The following is a 23,035-nucleotide window of genomic DNA, read 5'->3' on the forward strand; positions in this document are numbered from 1 at the left end:
ACAATGGACCTTGAAGTTCAGAGCACACAAAGTGACCTGACAATTACCCAAAAACATAGGACGAGCTCTGAGACGTGGGAACTCTGCTGACCGCAATCCCTAAGGGTATGTGCACACGATGCAGATTTAGTGCAGAACTGCTGCAGATTTTTCTGCAGCAGAAACGCTGCAGAACTGCACTGTGATCACAGTACAATGTAAATCAATGGGAAAAAAAAAAAGCTGTGCACATGATGCAGAAAAATCTGCGCAGAAACGCTGCAGTTTTCAAAGAAGTGCCTGTCACTTCTTTTGTGCAGTTCTGCAGCGTTTCTGCACCCCTCCATAATAGAAATCTGCAGGTGCGTTTTTCATGCGTTTTTTTGTGCAGATTTGTGCTCAAAAAACGCATCAAAAACGCATCAAAAACGCATCAAAAACGCATCAAAAACGCACCTGCAGATTCTGCCAGGAGATGCAGATTTAGTGCAGAACTGCAGCAGATTTTTCTGTACTAAGGCTATGTTCACACCTTGCGTCGGGTCCCTGCGGGTTCTCCCGCAGCGGATTTGATAAATCTGCAGGGCAAAACAACTGCGGTTCTCCCTGCAGATTTATCGCGGTTTGTTCCGAGTTTTCCGCTGCGGGTTTCCGCCTATACTATTGATGCTGCATATGCAGCAATATGCAGCATCAATAGTAATGTTAAAAATAATAAAAATTGGTTATACTCACCCTCTGACGTCCCGATCCCTCGGCGCTGCACCCGGCGGTCCGGTTCCAGAGATGCTGTGCGAGAAGGACCCTTCGTGACGTCACGGTCATGTGACCGCGACGTCACTGCAGGTCCTGGTCGCACAGCAACTCTGACCGGACAGCCGCGTGCAGCGCCCAGGAGCTCCGGACATCAGAGGGTGAGTATAACCAGATTTTTTATTTTTTAACCCCAAATATGGTTCCCAGGGCCTGGAGGAGAGTCTCCTCTCCTCCACCCCGGGTACCACCTGCACATTATCCGCTTACTTCCCGCAACGTGGGCACAGCCCCATGCGGGAAGTAAGCGGTTCAATGTATTCCTATGGGTGCAGAATCGCAGCGATTCTGCACAAAGAAGTGACATGCTGCGGGTTGTAAACCGCTGCGTTCCCGCGCGGTTTTTCCCGCAGCATGTGCACAGCGGTTTGCGGTTTCCATAGGGTTTACATGTTACTGTAAACGCTATGGAAACTGCTGCGGACCCGCAGCATCAAAATCGCGGCGGTTCCGCGGTAAAAACCGCTAAGTGTGAATATAGCCTAAATCTGCATCGTGTGCACATACCCTAATCCTATCCAACCACACTAGAGGTAGCCGTGGAGCGCTCCTGACCAGACCTATGCGCCTCGAGCACAGCCTGAGAAACTAGCTAGCCCTAAGAAAGAAAAATAAGCCTAGCTTGCCTCAGAGAAATACCCCAAAGGAAAAGGCAGCCCCCCACATATAATGACTGTGAGTTGAGATGAAAATACAAACGCAGAGATGAAATAGATTTAGCAAAGTGAGGCCCAACTTACTGAACAGACCGAAGATAGGAAAGATTGCTTTGCGGTCAACACAAAACCCTACAAACAACCACGCAGAGGGGGCAAAAAGACCCTCCGCACCGACTAACGGTACGGAGGTGCTCCCTCTGCGTCCCAGAGCTTCCAGCAAGCAAGAAAAACCAATATAGCAAGCTGGACAGAAAAAATAGCAAACAAAAAATAACACAAGCAAAACTTAGCTTATGCAGGAAAGACAGGCCACAGGAACGATCCAGGAGAAAGCAAGACCAATACTAGAACATTGACTGGAGGCCAGGATCAAAACACTAGGTGGAGTTAAATAGAGCAGCACCTAACGACTTAACCTCATCACCTGAGGAAGGAAACTCAGAAGCCGCAGTACCACTCTCATCCACCAAAGGAAGCTCATAGACAGAACCAGCCGAAGTACCACTCACGACCACAGGAGGGAGCTTGGCCACAGAATACACAACAGTACCCCCCCTTTGAGGAGGGGTCACCGAACCCTCACCAGAGCCCCCAGGCCGACCAGGATGAGCCACATGAAAGGCACGAACCAGATCGGCAGCATGGACATCAGAGGCAAAGACCCAGGAATTATCTTCCTGACCATAACCTTTCCACTTAACCAGATACTGGAGTTTCCGTCTCGAAACACGAGAATCCAAAATCTTCTCCACTATATACTCCAACTCCCATTCAACCAAAACCGGAGCAGGAGGATCAATAGATGGAACCACAGGTGCCACGTATCTCCGCAACAATGACTTATGGAACACGTTACGGATGGAAAAAGAAGCAGGAAGAGTCAAACGAAAAGACACAGGATTAAGAACCTCAGAAATCCTATACGGACCAATGAAACGAGCCTTAAACTTAGGAGAGGAAACCTTCATAGGAATATAACGAGATGACAACCAAACTCAATCCCCAACACGAAGTCGGGGACCCACACAGCGCCTGCGGTTAGCGAAACGTTGAGCCTTCTCCTGGGACAAAGTCAAATTGTCCACTACATGAGTCCAAATCTGCTGCAACCTATCCACCACAGTATCCACACCAGGACAGTCCGAAGACTCAACCTGCCCTGAAGAGAAACGAGGGTGGAACCCAGAATTGCAGAAAAACGGCGAAACCAAAGTAGCCGAGCTGGCCCGATTATTAAGGGCGAACTCAGCCAAAGGCAAAAAGGACACCCAATCATCCTGATCAGCAGAAACAAAACATCTCAGATATGTTTCCAAGGTCTGATTGGTTCGTTCAGTCTGGCCATTTGTCTGAGGATGGAAAGCCGAGGAAAAAGACAAATCAATGCCCATCCTAGCACAAAAGGCTCGCCAAAACCTCGAAACAAACTGGGAACCTCTGTCAGAAACGATGTTCTCTGGAATGCCATGTAAACGAACCACATGCTGGAAAAACAATGGCACCAAATCAGAGGAGGAAGGCAATTTAGACAAGGGCACCAAATGGACCATCTTAGAGAAGCGATCACAAACCACCCAAATGACCGACATTCTTTGAGAGACGGGGAGATCCGAAATAAAATCCATAGAGATATGTGTCCAAGGCCTCTTCGGGACCGGCAAGGGCAAAAGCAACCCACTGGCACGAGAACAGCAGGGCTTAGCCCGAGCACAAATCCCACAGGACTGCACAAAAGAACGCACATCCCGCGACAGAGACGGCCACCAAAAGGATCTAGCCACCAAATCTCTGGTACCAAAGATTCCAGGATGACCAGCCAACACCGAACAATGAACCTCAGAGATAACTTTATTCGTCCACCTATCAGGGACAAACAGTTTCTCCGCTGGGCAACGGTCAGGTCTATTAGCCTGAAATTTTTGCAGCACCCGCCGCAAATCAGGGGAGATGGCAGACAATATTACCCCCTCTTTGAGAATACCCGCCGGCTCAGGCAAACCCGGAGAATCGGGCACAAAACTCCTAGACAGGGCATCCGCCTTCACATTTTTAGAGCCCGGAAGGTACGAAACCACAAAGTCAAAACGGGAGAAAAACAGCGACCAACGAGCCTGTCTAGGATTCAACCGTTTGGCAGACTCGAGATAAGTCAAGTTCTTGTGATCAGTCAAGACCACCACGCGATGCTTAGCTCCTTCAAGCCAATGACTCCACTCCTCGAATGCCCACTTCATGGCTAGCAACTCTCGATTGCCAACATCATAATTTCACTCAGCAGGCGAAAACTTCCTGGAAAAGAAGGCGCATGGTTTCATCACCGAGCAATCAGAACTTCTCTGCGACAAAACCGCCCCTGCTCCAATTTCAGAAGCATCAACCTCGACCTGGAACGGAAGCGAAACATCTGGTTGGCACAACACAGGGGCAGAAGAAAAACGACGCTTCAACTCATGAAAAGCCTCCACAGCAGTAGAAGACCAATTGACCACATCAGCACCCTTCTTGGTTAAATCAGTCAACGGTTTAGCAATACTAGAAAAATTATTGATGAAGCGACGATAAAAATTAGCAAAGCCCAGGAACTTTTGCAGACTCTTCAGAGATGTTGGCTGAGTCCAATCATAAATGGCCTGAACTTTAACAGGGTCCATCTCGATAGTAGAAGGAGAAAAAATGAACCCCAAAAATGAAACCTTCTGAACACCAAAGAGACACTTTGACCCCTTCACAAACAAAGAATTCGCACGCAGGACCTGGAACACCATTCTGACCTGCTTCACATGAGACTCCCAATCATCCGAGAAGACCAAAATATCATCCAAGTATACAATCAGGAATCTATCCAGGTACTCTCGGAAGATGTCATGCATAAAGGACTTAAACACTGATGGAGCATTAGAAAGCCCGAATGGCATAACCAGGTACTCAAAATGGCCTTCGGGCATATTAAATGCTGTTTTCCATTCATCGCCCCGTTTAATACGCACAAGATTATATGCACCACGAAGATCTATCTTGGTGAACCAACTAGCCCCCTTAATCCGAGCAAACAAATCAGACAGCAGCGGCAAGGGGTACTGAAATTTGACCGTAATTTTATTTAGAAGGCGGTAATCAATACAAGGTCTCAGCGAACCATCCTTCTTGGCCACAAAAAAGAACCCCGCTCCCAATGGCGACGATGACGGGCGAATATGACCCTTCTCCAAGGACTCCTTCACGTAACTCCGCATAGCAGCGTGCTCAGGTACAGATAAATTAAACAGTCGACCCTTAGGAAGCTTACCACCAGGAATCAAATCGATAGCACAATCACAATCCCTATGCGGAGGTAGGGCATTGGACTTGGGCTCATCGAATACATCCCGGTAATCAGACAAGAACTCTGGGACCTCAGAAGGGTGGATGATGAGATAGTCAGAAATGGAACATCACCATGTACCCCCTGACAACCCCAGCTGGATACAGACATAGATTTCCAATCTAATACTGGGTTATGGACCTGTAGCCATGGCAACCCCAACACGACCACATCATGCAGATTATGCAACACCAGAAAGCGAATATCCTCCTGGTGCGCAGGAGCCATGCACATGGTCAGCTGGGTCCAATACTGAGGCTTATTCTTGGCCAAAGGCGTAGCATCAATTCCTCTCAATGGAATAGGACACTGCAAGGGCTCCAAGACAAACCCACAGCGCCTAGCATACTCCAAGTCCATAAAATTCAGGGCAGCGCCTGAATCCAGAAATGCCATGACAGAATAGGAAGACAAAGAGCAGATAAAAGTAACGGACAAAAGAAATTTCGACTGTACCATACCAATGGTGGCAGACCTAGCGAACCGCTTAGTGCGCTTAGGACAATCGGAGATAGCATGAGTGGAATCACCACAGTAGGAACACAGCCCATTCTGACATCTGTGTTCTTGCCTTTCAGATCTGGTCAAAGTCCTATCGCACTGCATAGGCTCAAGTTTATGCTCCGATAATACCGCCAAATGGTGCACAGATTTACGCTCACGCAAGCGTCGACCGATCTGAATGGCCAAAGACATAGACTCATTCAGACCATCAGGCATAGGAAATCCCACCATGACATCCTTAAGGGCTTCAGAGAGACCCTTTCTGAAAATAGCTGCCAGCGCACATTCATTCCATTGAGTGAGCACGGACCACTTTCTAAACTTCTGACAAAAAATCTCTATCTCATCCTGACCCTGACACAGAGCCAGCAAATTTTTCTGTGCCTGATCCACTGAATTAGGTTCTTCATACAGCAATCCGAGCGCCAGAAAAAACGCATCAATATTACATAATGCAGGATCTCCTGGCGCAAGGGAAAATGCCCAGTCTTGAGGGTCGCCACGTAATAAAGAAATAATGATCTTAACTTGTTGAACTGGGTCACCAGAGGAGCGGGGTTTCAAAGCCAGAAATAGTTTACAATTATTTTTAAAATTCAAAATCTTAGCTCTATCTCCAGAAAATAACTCAGGAATATGAATTTTAGGTTCTAACATAGGATTCTGAACCACTAAATCTTGAATGTTCTGTACATTTATAGCGAGATTATCCATCAAAGAGAATAGACCCTGAATGTCCAAGTCCACACCTGTGTTCTGAACCACCCTGATGTAAAGGGGAAAAGAAAGACAGAACACAGTCCAAAGGAAAAAAAACGTCTCAGAACTTCTCTTTAACCTCTATTGAGAAGCATTAGTACTTTGGGCCTCCAGTACTGTTGTGAACAGGTAATTCAGAACCACAATGGACCTTGAAGTTCAGAGCACACAAAGTGACCTGACAATTACCCAAAAACATAGGACGAGCTCTGAGACGTGGGAACTCTGCTGACCGCAATCCCTAATCCTATCCAACCACACTAGAGGTAGCCGTGGAGCGCTCCTGACCAGACCTATGCGCCTCGAGCACAGCCTAAGAAACTAGCTAGCCCTAAGAAAGAAAAATTAGCCTAGCTTGCCTCAGAGAAATACCCCAAAGGAAAAGGCAGCCCCCCACATATAATGACTGTGAGTTGAGATGAAAATACAAACGCAGAGATGAAATAGATTTAGCAAAGTGAGGCCCAACTTACTGAACAGACTGAAGATAGGAAAGATTGCTTTGCGGTCAACACAAAACCCTACAAACAACCACGCAGAGGGGGCAAAAAGACCCTCCGCACCGACTAACGGTACGGAGGTGCTCCCTCTGCGTCCCAGAGCTTCCAGCAAGCAAGAAAAACCAATATAGCAAGCTGGACAGAAAAAATAGCAAACAAAAAATAACACAAGCAAAACTTAGCTTATGCAGGAAAGACAGGCCACAGGAACGATCCAGGAGAAAGCAAGACCAATACTAGAACATTGACTGGAGGCCAGGATCAAAGCACTAGGTGGAGTTAAATAGAGCAGCACCTAACGACTTAACCTCATCACCTGAGGAAGGAAACTCAGAAGCCGCAGTACCACTCTCATCCACCAAAGGAAGCTCATAGACAGAACCAGCCGAAGTACCACTCACGACCACAGGAGGGAGCTTGGCCACAGAATACACAACACATCAGGGCCATATTCCCCTGTGTCCATGGACCGATACTATCACCTGAATTTCATATAGCTCCAGGCTTTTTTCTGATGCAATGTAGTTTCAATTATTGGGGCTCCTTCAACATACTAGTTATCTAGCACACTGATGAAGGTCCAGTTATGACCGAAATGTTTGTGTTACTGTATGTATAATAAACCCCAATTTTGCATCACAACACGTCCGGAGTGTGCCAGTCACTTATTATCTATATATTGAGGCTTGGGAACCTATGACCGTGCACCTCCTTCCTTCGGCTGTGCTGAACTTTCTCTATATTAGCTATACTGTTATGGACCTGGTGGTTAGGAGCACCCAGAACGACCTGGTGGTTAGGAGCACCCGGAACGACCTGATGGTTAAACTCACACAGGACAAGCTCTGGGAAGTGGGAGCTCTGCTGACCGCAACCCCTAATCCTATCACACAACTAGAAATAGCCGTGGAGCGTACCTAACACGACCTAGACGCCTCTTCACAGCCTAAGAGCTAACTAGCCCTAAAGATAGAAAATAAAGCCTACCTTGCCTCAGAGAAATTCCCCAAAGGAAAAGGCAGCCCCCCACATATATTGACTGTGAGTTAAGATGAAAGTCACAAACACAGAAATGAAACAGGTTTCAGGAAAGGGAGGCCAGACTTACTAAACAGACTGAGGATAGGAAAGGTATCTTTGCGGTCAGCACAAAAAACTACAAAAGACCACGCAGAGTGTGCTAAAAGACCTCCGCACCGACTCACGGTGCGGAGGTGCCACTCTGCATCCCAGAGCTTCCAGCTAGCAAGACAAATTCATGATAGCCAACTGGACAAGGAAACAATGAACAAATAATTAACTAGCAGGGACTTAGCTTCTGCTGGAGTAGACAGGTCACCAGAAAGATCCAAGAGCGAACTGAACCAGTACAAGAACATTGACAGCTGGCATGGAGTAACGATCGGAGTGGAGTTAAATAGAACAGCCAGCCAAAGAATAAACTACGTCACCTATGGAAGGAACCTCAGAAGCAGCAGCTCCACTCACAGACACCAGAGGGAGTCCATGGACAGAACTCGCCGAAGTACCATTCATGACCACAGGAGGGAGTTCGAAAACAGAATTCACAACATGGGACACTCATTATTAATTGGACTACGGCGGACAGGTAGTATACGGTTTATTCTTTTACGTTTTTTGCAGGCGCTGAAGTATGGTAAGTATGGTTAAATGAAGAATATTAAAATACTTTTTTCCAAATGTGTGTGTTTTATTAACTCTTTATTACTATTGGATTAATAATGGATAGGTGTCTTATTGATGCGCCTCCGTTATTAACCCGGCTTAATGTCAACTTTCAATAGCAAGGTGACATTAACCCCTTATTACCCCATATCCCACCACTACACGGGAGTGGGAAGAGAGGGGCTAAGTGCCGGAATTGACGCATCTTACAGATGCGCCATTTCTGGGGCAGCTGCGGACTTGTATTTGTAGCCGGGGGGGGCAATATCCATGGCCCCTCTGTAGGCTATGAATATCAGCCCGCAGCTGTCTGCATAGCCTTTCTGGCTGTAAAATATAGGGGGACCCCACATAATCTTTTTGGGGATCCCCCTATTTTAATAGCCAGTAAAGGCTACGCAGACAGCTGCGAGCTGATATTCATAGCAGGCTACAAGTATTGGCTTTCCCCCTCTGGCACAGAAAACTGCACGTGTGCCCTCGCCGTTTTTTCTGTTTTTTTTTTTTAATTCAACGCTCATTAAGGAATATTTCACACTTGCGTCGGTACGGGTCCGTCGCTTTGCGTCGGGCCGATGTACCAATGCACGTTGTGAAATTTGAGCACAACGTGGGCAGCGGATGCGGTTTTTCAACGCATCCGCTGCCCATTCTGAAGTCTGGGGAGGAGGGGGCGGAGTTTCGGTTTCGGTCACGCTTGCGTGGTAGAAAATGGCGGACGCGACGGACAAAAAACCGTTCACTTGAATGTTTTTTCGTGCCGGTGGTCCGCCAAAACACGACAGATCCGTTGCAAGACGGATGCGACATGTGGCGATCCATCGCTAATACAAGTCTATGGGTAAAAAACGCTTCCTGCGAGCACATTTGCAGGATACGTTTTTTTCCCAAAACGACGGATTTCGACGGATTGCTAAAAATGCAAGTGTGAAAGTAGCCTTAGAAACATCGACCTTTCTATTATATATCTATGGATATATCTATCTATAGATACATTTATAGATAGATATATCTATAGATACATAGATGTATCTATCCATATATCTGGCTGCTTTCACACACCAGGTTTTTGTCATCAGGCACAATCTGGCGAGTTTTGAAAAAAACAGATCCTTAATGAGCATTGAATTTAAAAAAAACAAAAACGGAAAAAAACGGCGTGGGCTCCCGTGCAATTTTCTGCGCCAGAGGGGGAAAGCCGATGGCCGGGGGCCAATATTTGTAGCCTGCTATGAATATCTGGAGCGCCCCCAGACACAGGGCCAAAGGTTCTCTCGGTACCGGTCCTCTCTGTCTCAGTCCTAGGATTGTCACGGTGCCTGGACCCGGTCCGTGACCCTGCTAAGGGGCGCCCAATGAAAGGGTGGTAGAAGTTGTTAGGTGTTTGTGAAGCCACCTGTGGTATTTGGTCAGAGTGACCGACGCTGCTTGGGGTCCGCTGGGGGTGATGTGATAGCAGCTAGATAGTATACCTTCCCAAAGGTGAAGTAGATCCCCAGGGCTTCCCAGTGGTGTAGGTGGCGATGGTGTGAGGCGCAGTTAATAACGAGGACACAGGGTTGCAGTCTCTTTACCTCTTTACTGGTGACTTCAGGATCCTCAATCCGGAGCACTGTTAACAGGGCTGGCTGAGACCGGCTGGTCCAAAGGCACATCCTTTGCAGGTGGAAATCAGTGCCTACCAACTAACGCCTGTGTGTTGCAGTCCTTCCCTGCTGAGCATTCGGGATAGTCATCACAACTGTCGTTTCTATTCTGATGTTCTGCTTCGTCCCCCTGTTTGTTATGGCTAGGACGCACCCGTTTGACGGGAAGGCTTGGAGCTATTCTGGGACCCTAGAGATGCCCCTCTCCACGCTTGCCCCCTATGTCTTCTTAGGTGATGTATGTTAGACAGCCAACCTGTAATCAAATGTCCTGCCTCTGTTTGAAGTAATGCTTGGAGTCAGTTACTTTCTCGGCGTTCTGGCCACCAGCTACGCACCTCAGTAGGATGTTGCCGATCTCGGGGCACGACTCCTATTGGTTCTCCTTTGTGCTTTTGGAGCGCCCCCAGACACAGGGCCACGAGTTCTCGGTACTGGGCCTCTTTGGTTCGGTTCTGAGGCTGTCACGGTGGCTAGACCCGGTCCGCGACCCTGCTAAGGGGCGTCCAATAAAAGGTGATAGGAGTCTGTCAAGGTTTCGTGACACCACCTGTGGTGTTCGGTCAGGGTGGCCGACGCTGCTGTGGGGTCCGCTGGGGTGATGGAATGGAAGCTGGTTGGTATAACTTCCCACAGGTGAAGTATGTCCCCAGGGCTTCCCAGTAAGATGGATGGTGATGGTGTGAGGTGCAGTCAATAACGAGGACACAAGGTTGCAGTCTCTTTACCTCTTTACTGAGGACTTCAGGATCCTCAATCCTGAGCACGCTTAACAGGGCTATCTGAGACCGGCCGGTCCGATGGGTACATGCAGAGTTCCCTTTGCAGGTGGAAATCAGTGCCTACCACTAGCGCCTGTGTGTTGTAGTGCTACCCTGCTGAGTAGGGTTGAGCGAAACGGGTCGGCCATTTTCAGAAGTCGCCGACTTTTGGCAAAGTCGGGTTTCATGAAACCCGACCCGACCCCTGTGTGGGGTCGGCCATGAGGTCGGCGATCTTCTGAATCTGGTATCAGAATTCCGATACCGAGTTCCAATATGTTTGCAATAATCGGAAAGAAGCAGGGCGCATCCGAGGGTGAGTATATACCTAATAGGAATATACTCACCCTCGGACGCGCCCTGCTTCTTTCCGGCAGCCTTCCTTCCTAAGAATCAGCGCTTGAAGGACCTTTGGTGACGTCGCGGCTTGTGATTGGTCGCGTGAGCGGTCACATGGGCGGTCGCGCGACCAATCACAAGCCGCGACGTCATCTAAGGTCTATCACGCGCTGATTCTAAGGAAGGAAGGCTGACGGTTAGTACCAGGGCGCGTCAGAGGGTAAGTATAGCAATATTTTTTATTTTAATTCTTTATTTTACACTTAAATATGGATCCCAGGGCCTGAAGGAGTGTTTCGGCCGACCCCGACCCCGACTTTTCTACAGGATCGGCCGATTTCACTCGACCCGACTTTTGAGAAAGTCGGGTTTCGTGAAACCCGACCCGATCCTATGAAAGTAAAAGTCGCTCAACCCTACTGCTGAGCATTCAGAATAGTCCTCACAACTGCTGTTCTTGTTCGTTCGTTCTCTACAGCTCTCTCTTTAGTTCCAGATGTTACTAGTTTCTTGTCCCCCAGGTATATTATGGCTAGGACGCACCCGTATGACGGGAAGGCTCGGAGCTCTTCCGGGACCCTAGAGACGCCCCTCTCCACGCGTTGCCCCCTATGTCTTCAAAGGAAATTTAAGGTAGACAGCCAACCTATAATTAACTGTCCTGCGGAGTTCGAAGTAAGGCCTAGAGTCAGTTACTCCCGCGGTGTTCCGGCCACCGGCTACGCGCCTCAGTAGGATGTTGCCTCGGTCTCATGGCACAACTCCTACTGGTTCTCCTTTTTGCTTGATCTCGTTTCTCACTGTTCCACAATATCCTTCCCTTCGTGTCTCTCTCTAGGATACCGCCGCGGGGTGTGCAGGCGTGGTTCCGTTACGTTCTGCTCTGTTCGCTAGGCACCTGCCAGGTTCCCATGCCTGACAGGGACCCCCCTGTGTCTTCTCCCTGCAACACCCCCTGCCACGGGATGTTGCCTGAATCCAACCTAGTCAGCTTCTGCCTAACTTCCTATCCAACCCCTAGTTTTACCAGTGTGAGGAGTGGCCCAATAAATAAAGCCTTTTGCTCCCCCTAGTGGCTGGAGTGTGAAGTGTAATGTGTGCTGGTGATACCTGGTCAGTAGAATTCCTTCAGTGCCATCAGACGTACCATCACTCCCCTTAGTGGCAGAGTGTCATACTGCAACGACCAGATCTCTGGGGCGCTGCACTTTCCCCCGGTTAAATCCAGTACTCCTGGACTGGGAAGAAGAACAACAATACATTTCATCAAAAGACATACAAAATTTTTGAAATGCTTAAAACAAGTAAATAGAACAATGCTTCCCTTTATGGGAGGTGAGGACACTTGAACGTTACAAACAAAAACAGGATTAAATATTTTTAAATAACATTATGACTATAAATAACTCTTATCACCCAACCGGGTATTCTACTAAGTGCAAATTCTGAACAATAATTTAACTTTTCCTTTAAGAGCGTATAAGCTGAACCCACTAAAGGCCTACTATAAAATACTATAAAATAACTCAACTTGTCTTTCCTTTCTAGCTTCACCAATGCAGGACCGCCTAGCTCCTGGGCCGGGCCTACTGTCATTGTCTCTCTTTCAACAACCAACTGTCGTTCTACGGTTCTCAGGAGGACTCTCTCTCTAACCTCTACGGGTTCAATTTCAATCTTTCCTGTCCTCAATCTCTATCAACATTATCAAACTTTTCTAAAAGTCAACATTATCAACATTTCAACCTTTGCTAAGGCAACATGTAAACATTCCCTTTAAGAGGGAGCCGAGTCTCTAGGAGGTAGTGCAGATTCTCTCTGTCTGCAAGTCCAATGAAAGCAAGACCTTCTGCGTCATGTCCAAAAGCATTATCTTCGCAAAGTCTTCTTTCTTTTGTAAAACCAGTAGGGAGCACCTTTAAGAAGGTGCAAACTATATACAAAACAGTTTTGGAATCATTCACTGTTCATGAACCAGCAGTCTTTTAAACAATGATGAACTTGTACAACATAGAAAAAGGAATGAAAACAATAGGGATCCCGGGTCAACAAAGGGATCCCTTTAAGAAATAACCCTGGACGGGTTTAAAGCAGCAACAGCAGGAAACAGTTAACTATTTACATTTGTCGGGGTTTCGAGGTTTATTGCTACGACGGTTGCAGTCTTACCTCGCAAACCACCCCTCTCGGCCAAGAACGGGTGGGACCCCCAAAGACACGCGGGGCCTGGTCTGTCTGGTGGTCCGCAGCAGGGGCTTCACCCTCTCGAACCTCAGCTGCCACCTGAAGGACTGCGCATCTCTGGACACCCCTGGCCACCCAGCCGGTCTCCCTCTGCCACCGGGTGTAAGTCACAGCATCCCCAGGTCTCAGGTCACGATCCTCATCGACCGTTCCATAACAGGGCTCCACCTCGCTCCGGTTGACACAGACCTGCAAGGGCTCTCCAATCTCCTGGATGACCCCCCTCTCCTCCTTGGGGTTATAGAAGACCACCTCCCCCCACTGTGATGGTAGGACCTTCTCCTCTTCTGTGAGGTCGATCATGGTCATAGGTCGAGGCTGTTTCCTCCATGCCGCCACCAGGCGTCGCTGATGTTCCGTCACCGGCAGGATCCTCAGGTCTGGCTCCTGCGGAGCGCGATTCCCCAGTCGGGTGCGGGGATCTGACGCGGCCGGAGTGGGTAGAGGAGGGGACACGGGGGAGAGATGGATCTCCATCGGGTGGCCCAACAGGAACTCACCCGAGCGCGGGCCTCCAGGCAGCGTGCCAGCCACCGAGTCTCAGCGGCGGCCACCCAGCCATCAGGCATCCGTCCGCCGGGTTTTCCCTCAGGCAGCTCTGCAATGGTCAATCTCTGCAGCGGCGGTGACTCCAGAGTCGCTGCGGGTGATGAAGGCCTGCGCTTGGCCGGGTCGTTTCCATGTGGTGACCGGGAAGTCGCCATCTTTGTCCCCTCCTCTGGATCTTCTTCCCGGACTCTTTTTCGGGGGCAGCTCCGTCCCCACTGTCCCCACCCTCCATAGAGGATCAGAAGGTGGACCTCAGTGGCTGACGGGCCCGCCCTCAGGATACAACAATACTTAGACTGGGCGGCCATTATCTTTCGCGCTCTTCAGTTCTTTCACGCCCACTTCCACGCCCTTCTTCTTCTCCTGCGCTCCCTGTGGCACGGTAATGGGGGCGGTTTTGGCGGGAACCTTGCGGCAGATAGCAATACACAGTCTTTGCAATAAATCACAGTCCAAACACGTTTCAATCACAGTTCCAAGGCACACATGACCTGCTTCTCAGGCTTAAGTTTGATCCTGTTCGTGACGCCAAGTTGGAGCGCCCCCAGACACAGGGCCACGAGTTCTCGGTACTGGGCCTCTTTGGTTCGGTTCTGAGGCTGTCACGGTGGCTAGACCCGGTTCGCGACCCTGCTAAGGGGCGTCCAATAAAAGGTGATAGGAGTCTGTCAAGGTTTCGTGACACCACCTGTGGTGTTCGGTCAGGGTGACCCGACGCTAATGTGGGGTCCGCTGGGGTGATGGAATGGCAGCTGGATGGTATAACTTCCCACAGGTGAAGTATGTCCCCAGGGCTTCCCAGTAAAATGGATGGTGAGGGTGTGAGGTGCAGTCAATAACGAGGACACAAGGTTGCAGTCTCTTTACCTCTTTACTGAAGACTTCAGGATCCTCAATCCCGAGCACGCTTAACAGGGCTATCTGAGACCGGCCGGTCCGATGGGCACATCCAGAGTTTCCTTTGCAGGTGGAAATCAGTGCCTACCACTAGTGCCTGTGTCTTGTAGTGCTACCATTCGGAAAGGTCCTCACAACTGCTGTTCTCGTTCGTTCTCTACAGCTCTCTCTCTTTAGTTCCAGATGTTACTAGTTTCTCGTCCCCCAGGTATGTTATGGCTAGGACGCACCCGTATGACGGGAAGGCTCGGAGCTCTTCCGGGACCCTAGAGATGCCCCTCTCCACGCGTTGCCCCCTATGTCTTCATAGGAAATTTAAGGTAGACAGCCAACCTATAATTAACTGTCCTGCGGAGTTCGAAGTAAGGCCTAGAGTCAGTTACTCCCACGGTGTTCCGGCCACCAGCTACGCGCCTCAGTAGGATGTTGCCTCGGTCTCACGGCACAACTCCTACTGGTTCTCCTTTGTGCTTGATCTCGTTTCTCACTGTTCCACAATATCCTTCCCTTCGTGTCTCTCTCTTGGATACCGCCGTGGGGTGTGCAGGCGCGGTTCCGTTACATTCTGCTCTGTTCGCTAGGCACCTGCCAGGTTCCCACGCCTGACAGGGACCCCCCTGTGTCTTCTCCCTGCAACACCCCCTGCCACGGGATGTTGCCTGAATCTAACCCAGTCAGCTTCTGCCTAACTTCCTATCCAACCTTTAGTTTTACCAGTGTGAGGAGTGGCCCAATAAATAAAGCCTTTTGATCCCCCTAGTGGCCGGAGTGTGAAGTGTAATGTGTGCTGGTGATACCTGGTCAGTAGAATTCTTTCAGTGTTATCAGACGTACCATCACTCCCCTTAGTGGCAGAGTGTCATACTGCAACGACCAGATCTCTGGGGCGCTGCACTTTGATCTCGTTTCTCACTTCTCCACAATATACTTCGCTTCCTGTCCTTTCTTTAGATGCCGCCGCAAGGTAGTGCAGGCGCGGCTCTGTAACCATCTGTCCTTGTCGCTAAGTCACTGCAGGTTCCCACGCCTGACAGGGACCCCTCTGAATCTTCCCCGCAACACCCCTTGCCACGGGATGTTGCCTGGACGAAACCCAGCCAGCTTCTGACTAATGTTATGACCTGGTGGTCAGGACAATAATGGACCTGGTGGTTAAGAGCACACGGAATGACCTGATAGTTACTGATAATAAGGACAAGCTCTGGGACGTGGGAACTCTGCTGACCGCAATCCCTAAACCTATCAAACACACTAGAAATAGCCGTGGATTGCGCCTAACGCTCCCTATGCAACTCGGCACAGCCTAAGAAACTAGCTAGCTCTGAAGATAGAAAAATAAAGCCTACCTTGCCTCAGAGAAATTCCCCAAAGGAAAAGGCAGCCCCCCACATATAATGACTGTGAGTAAAGATGAAAATACAAACGCAGAGATGAAATAGATTTAGCAAAGTGAGGCCCGACTTACTGAACAGACCGAGGATAGGAAAGGTTACTTTGCGGTCAGCACAAAAACCTACAAAAAGACCACGCAGAGGGCGCAAAAAGACCCTCCGCACCGACTCACGGTGCGGAGGCGCTCCCTCTGTGTCCCAGAGCTTCCAGCAAGCAAGACAACAAATTAAATAGCAAGCTGGACAGAAAAATAGCAAACCAAAGAAATACAAGCTGGAACTTAGCTTCTGATTGGAAGACAGGTCACAAGAATGATCTAGGAGAGAACTAGACCAATACTGGAACATTGACAGGTGGCATGGAGCAAAGATCCAAGAGGAGTTAAATAGAGCAGCAGCTAACGAATTAACCTCGTCACCTGTGAAACTCAGAAACACCCACCAGAGGAAGTCCATGGACAGAACCAGCCGAAGTACCATTCATGACCACAGGAGGGAGCCTGACAACAGAATTCACAACAGTACCCCCCCCTTGAGGAGGGGTCACCGAACCCTCACCAGAGCCCCCAGGCTGACCAGGATGAGCCAAATGAAAGGCACGAGCTAGATCGGCAGCATGAACATCAGAGGCAAAAACCCAGGAATTATCTTCCTGACCATAACCCTTCCACTTGACCAGGTATTGGAGTTTCAGTCTCGAAACACGAGAATCCTAAATCTTCTCCACCACATACTCCAACTCCCCCTCAACCAACACCGGGGCAGGAGGATCAACGGATGGAACCACAGGCGCCACGTATCTCTGCAATAACGACCTATGGAACACATTATGGATGGCAAAAGAAGCAGGAAGGGCCAAACGAAATGACACAGGATTGATAACCTCAGAAATCTTATACGGACCAATGAAACGAGGCTTAAACTTAGGAGAGGAAACCTTCATAGGAACATAACGAGGCGACAACCAAACCAAATCCCCAACACGAAGTCGGGGACCCACACAGCGCCGGCGGTTAGCGAAACGTTGAGCCTTCTCCTGGGACAATGTCAAATTGTCCACCACATGAGTCCAAATCTGCTGCAACCTATCCACCACAGTATCTACACCAGGACAGTCTGAAGACAACCTGCCCTGAAGAGAAACGAGGATGGAAACCAGAATTACAGAAAAAAGGTGAAACCAAAGTAGCCGAGCTGGCCAGATTATTAAGGGCGAACTCAGCCAACGGCAAAAAGGACACCCAATCATCCTGATCAGCAGAAACAAAGCATCTCAGATATGTTTCCAAAGTTTGATTAGTTCGTTCGGTTCGGCCATTTGTCTGAGGATGGAAAGCCGAGGAAAAAGACAAATCAATGCCCATCCTAGCACAAAAGGATTGCCAAAACCTTGAAACAAACTGGGAACCTCTGTCAGAAACGATGTTCTCCGGGATACCATGTAAACGAACCACATGCTGGAAAAATAATGGCACCAAATCAGAGGAGGAAGGCAATTTAGACAAAAGTACCAAATGGACCATCTTAGAAAAGCGATCACAAACCACCCAAATGACCGACATCTTTTGAGAGACGGGGAGATCCGAAATAAAATCCATAGAAATATGCGTCCAGGGCCTCTTCGGGACCGGCAAGGGCAAAAGCAACCCACTGGCACGAGAACAGCAGAGCTTAGCCCGAGCACAAGTCCCACAGGACTGCACAAAAGAACGCACATCCCGCGACAAAGACGGCCACCAGAAGGATCTAGCCACCAAATCTCTGGTACCAAAGATTCCAGGATGCCCAGCCAACACTGAACAATGAATCTCAGAGATAACTCTACTAGTCCATCTATCATGGACAAACAGTTTCTCCGCTGGGCAACGGTCAGGTCTATCAGCCTGAAATTTTTGCAGCACCCGCCGCAAATCAGGGGAGATGGCAGACAAAATTACCCCCTCTTTGAGAATACCCGCCGGCTCAGGAACACACGGAGAGTCAGGCACAAAACTCCTTGACATGGCATCAGCCTTCACATTCTTAGAGCCCGGAAGGTACGAAACCACAAAATCAAAACGGGAGAAAAATAACGACCATCGAGCCTGTCTCGGATTCAACCATTTGGCAGACTCAAGATAAGTCAAATTCTTGTGATCTGTCAAGACCACCACGCGATGCTTGGCTCCTTCCAGCCAATGACGCCACTCCTCGAATGCCCACTTCATGGCCAACAATTCACGATTACCAACATCATAGTTGCGCTCAGCAGGCGAAAACTTTCTGGAAAAGAAAGCACATGGCTTCATCACCGAGCCATCAGAACTTCTTTGCGACAAAACAGCCCCTGCTCCAATCTCAGAAGCATCAACCTCAACCTGAAACGGAAGCGAAACATCTGGCTGGCACAACACAGGGGCAGAAGAAAAACGACGCTTCAACTCCTGAAAAGCCTCTACAGCCGCAGAAGACCAATTGACCACATCAGCACCCTTCTTGGTCAAACCAGTCAACGGTTTAGCAACAGTAGAAAAATTAGCGATGAAGCGCCGATAAAAATTAGCAAAGCCCAGGAACTTTTGCAGGCTCTTCACAGATGTCGGCTGAGTCCAGTCATAAATGGCCTGGACTTTAACAGGGTCCATCTCGATAGTAGAAGGGGAAAAAATGAACCCCAAAAATGAAACCTTCTGAACTCCAAAGAGACACTTTGACCCCTTCACAAACAAGGAATTCGCACGAAGGACCTGGAACACCATTCTGACCTGCTTCACATGAGACTCCCAATCATCCGAAAAGACCAAAATATCATCCAAATACACAATCAGGAATTTATCCAGGTACTCTCAGAAGATATCATGCATAAAGGACTGAAATACTGATGGAGCATTGGAAAGCCCGAATGGCATAACCAGGTACTCAAAATGGCCCTCGGGCGTATTAAATGCTGTTTTCCATTCATCGCCTTGTTTAATACGCACAAGATTATACGCCCCTCGAAGATCTATCTTGGTGAACCAACTAGCCCCTTTAATACGAGCAAACAAATCAGACAGCAACGGCAAAGGATACTGAAATTTGACTGTAATTTTATTAAGAAGGCGGTAATCAATACAAGGTCTCAAAGAACCATCCTTCTTGGCCACAAAAAAAAACCCTGCTCCTAACGGTGATGACGACGGGCGAATATGGCCTTTCTCCAAGGATTCCTTTATATAACTCCGCATAGCGGCATGTTCTGGCACAGATAAATTGAACAATCGGCCCTTAGGAAACTTACTACCAGGAATCAAATTAATTGCACAATCGCAATCCCTATGAGGAGGTAGGGCACTGGCTTTGGGCTCATCAAATACATCCCGGTAATCCGACAAAAACTCTGGAACTTCAGAAGGAGTGGAAGACGAAATAGACAAAAATGGAACATCACCATGTACCCCCTGGCAACCCCAGCTGGACACAGACATAGATTTCCAGTCCAATACTGGATTATGAACCTGTAGCCATGGCAACCCCAAAACGACCACATCATGCAGATTATGCAACACCAGAAAGCGGATATCCTCCTGATGTGCAGGCGCCATGCACATGGTCAATTGGGTCCAGTACTGAGGCTTAATCTTGGCCAAAGGCGTAGCATCAATTCCTCTCAATGGAATAGGATACTGCAAGGGCTCCAAGAAAAAACCACAGCGCCTAGCATACTCCAAGTCCATCAAATTCAGGGCAGCGCCTGAATCCACAAATGCCATAACAGAATAGGATGACAAAGAGCAAATCAGAGTAACAGACAATAGAAATTTAGACTGTACCGTACCAATGGTGGCAGACCTAGCGAACCGCTTAGTGCGCTTAGGACAATCGGAGATAGCATGAGTGGAATCACCACAGTAAAAACATAGCCCATTCCGACGTCTGTGTTCTTGCCATTCAGCTCTGGTCAAAGTCCTATCACATTGCATAGGCTCAGGCACATTGCTCAGATAGTACCGCCAAATGGTGCACAGCTTTACGCTCACGCAAGCGTCGATCGATCTGAATGGCCAAGGACATAGACTCATTCAGACCAGCAGGCATAGGAAACCCCACCATGACATCCTTAAGGGCTTCAGAGAGACCCTTTCTGAAGATTGCTGCCAGGGCACATTCATTCCACTGAGTGAGCACAGACCACTTTCTAAACTTCTGACAATATATCTCCGCTTCATCCTGACCCTGACACAGAGCCAGCAAGATTTTCTCTGGCTGATCCACTGAATTAGGTTCGTCATAAAGCAGTCCAAGCGCCAGGAAAAACGCATCAACATCACGCAATGACGGATCTCCTGGCGCAAGGGAAAATGCCCAGTCATGAGGGTCACCTCGTAACAAAGAAATAATGATCTTTACTTGTTGAACAGGGTCACCTGAGGAGCGAGGTTTCAAGGCAAGAAACAATTTACAATTATTTTTGAAATTCAAGAACTTAGATCTATCACCAAAAAACAAATCAGGAATTGGAATCCTAGGCTCTGACATCGGATTCTGAACCACAAAATCTTGAATGTTTTGTATCCTTGTAGTGAGATTATCCATCCAAGAGGACAGACCTTGAATGTCCATGTTTACACCAGTGTCCTGAACCACCCAGAGGTAAAGGGGAAAATAGAGACAAAACACACTGCAAAGAAAAAAAAATGGTCTCAGAACTTCTCTTATCCCTCTATTGAGATGCATTAGTACTTTGGGCCACCTGTACTGTTATGACCTGGTGGTCAGGACAATAATGGACCTGGTGGTTAAGAGCACACGGAATGACCTGATAGTTACTGATAATAAGGACGAGCTCTGGGACGTGGGAACTCTGCTGTCCGCAATCCCTAAACCTATCAAACACACTAGAAATAGCCGTGGATTGCGCCTAACGCTCCCTACGCAACTCGGCACAGCCTAAGAAACTAGCTAGCCCTGAAGATAGAAAAATAAAGCCTACCTTGCCTCAGAGAAATTCCCCAAAGGAAAAGGCAGCCCCCCACATATAATGACTGTGAGTAAAGATGAAAATACAAACGCAGAGATGAAATAGATTTAGCAAAGTGAGGCCCGACTTACTGAACAGACCGAGGATAGGAAAGGTTACTTTGCGGTCAGCACAAAAACCTACAAAAAGACCACGCAGAGGGCGCAAAAAGACCCTCCGCACCGACTCACGGTGCGGAGGCGCTCCCTCTGCGTCCCAGAGCTTCCAGCAAGCAAGACAACAAATTAAATAGCAAGCTGGACAGAAAAATAGCAAACCAAAGAAATACAAGCAGGAACTTAGCTTCTGATGGGAAGACAGGTCACAAGAACGATCCAGGAGAGAACTAGACCAATACTGGAACATTGACAGGTGGCATGGAGCAAAGATCCAAGTGGAGTTAAATAGAGCAGCAGCTAACGAATTAACCTCGTCACCTGTGAAACTCAGAAACACCCACCAGAGGAAGTCCATGGACAGAACCAGCCGAAGTACCATTCATGACCACAGGAGGGAGCCCGACAACAGAATTCACAACAGACTAACTTCCTATCCAACCCCCAGTTTTACCAAAGTGTGAGGAGTGGCCTAATAGAATCTTTTGCTCCCCCTAGAGGCCGGAGTGTGAAGTGTAGTGTGTGACTGTGATACCTGGTCAGGTGAACTCCTTTAGTACCATCAAAGGTACCATCACTCCCCTTAGTGGCAGAGCGACATTACTGCAACGACCAGGTCTCTGGGGCGCTGCATATCAATCCACAGCTGTCTGTGTAGCCTTTACCAGCTATTAAAATAGGGGGACCCCCCCAAAAAATGACGTGGGGTCCCCCTATATTTTATAGCCAGAAAGGCTACGCAGACAGCGGGCTGATATTCATCTGTAAGATGCGCCAATTCTGGCACTTAGTCCCTCTCTTCCCAATCCCGTGTAGCGGTGGGATATGAGGTAATAAGGGGTTAATGTCACCTTGCTATTGTAAGTTGACATTACCTGTCAGTCAACAGACTTGCGGCAACCCGCACAGGGCCCCGGCAAGTCCACACAGAGCCCCGGCAGCCCACACAGAGCCCCGGCAAGCCCGCACAGAGCCCCGGCAGCCTGCACAGAGCCCCGGGAAGCCGCACAGAGCCCCCGCAAGCCCACACAGAGCCCTGGCAAGCCCATTCAGAGTCCCGGCATGCCCGCACAGAGCCCCGGCAGCCCACACAGAGCCCCGGCATGCCCACACAGAGCCCCAGCAAGCCCGCACAGAGCCCTGGCAGGCACGCACAGAGCCCCAGCAAGCCCGCACAGATCCCCGGCAGCCCGCACAGCCCCCGCAAGCCCACACAGAGCCCTGGCAAGCCCGCACAGAGTCCCGGCAAGCCCGTACAGAGCCCCGGCAGCCCGCACAGAGCCCCGGCAAGCCCGCACTGAGCCCCGGCAGCCCGCACAGAGCCCCGGCAAGCCCACACAGAGCCCCAGCAAGCCCGCACAGAGCCCCGGCAGGCATGCACAGAGCCCCAGCAAGCCAGCACAGAGCCCTGGCAAGCCCGCACAGAGCCCCTGCAGGCATGCACAGAGCCCCGGAAAGCCGCACAGGGCCCTGGCAAGGCCGCACAGAGCCCCGGCAAGCCCGCACAGAGCCCCAGTAAGCCGCACAGAGCCCTGGCAGGCACGCACAGAGCCCCAGCAGGCATGCGCAGAGCCCTCACAGTCACGCACAGACCCCGCCCACACACACACACACACTTAGTCTCCACCCACGCACCGCCCACACTCCATTACAGTGCATCATTGCACTATGGAAACTTCCGATTCCGGTATCCGATATCGTAAAAATATCGGAACTCAGTATCGGAATTCCGATAAAGCGAATATCGGCCGATACCCGATATTTGCAGTATCGGAATGCTCAACACTAATGATAACAAACACTCTATATATGAGAGTATGAGCAGGGGCAAAACATGCCTAATGTAGATAAAT

This window comes from Ranitomeya imitator, chromosome 1 (assembly GCF_032444005.1).
Source record: "Ranitomeya imitator isolate aRanImi1 chromosome 1, aRanImi1.pri, whole genome shotgun sequence".
Lineage (NCBI taxonomy): Eukaryota > Metazoa > Chordata > Amphibia > Anura > Dendrobatidae > Ranitomeya > Ranitomeya imitator.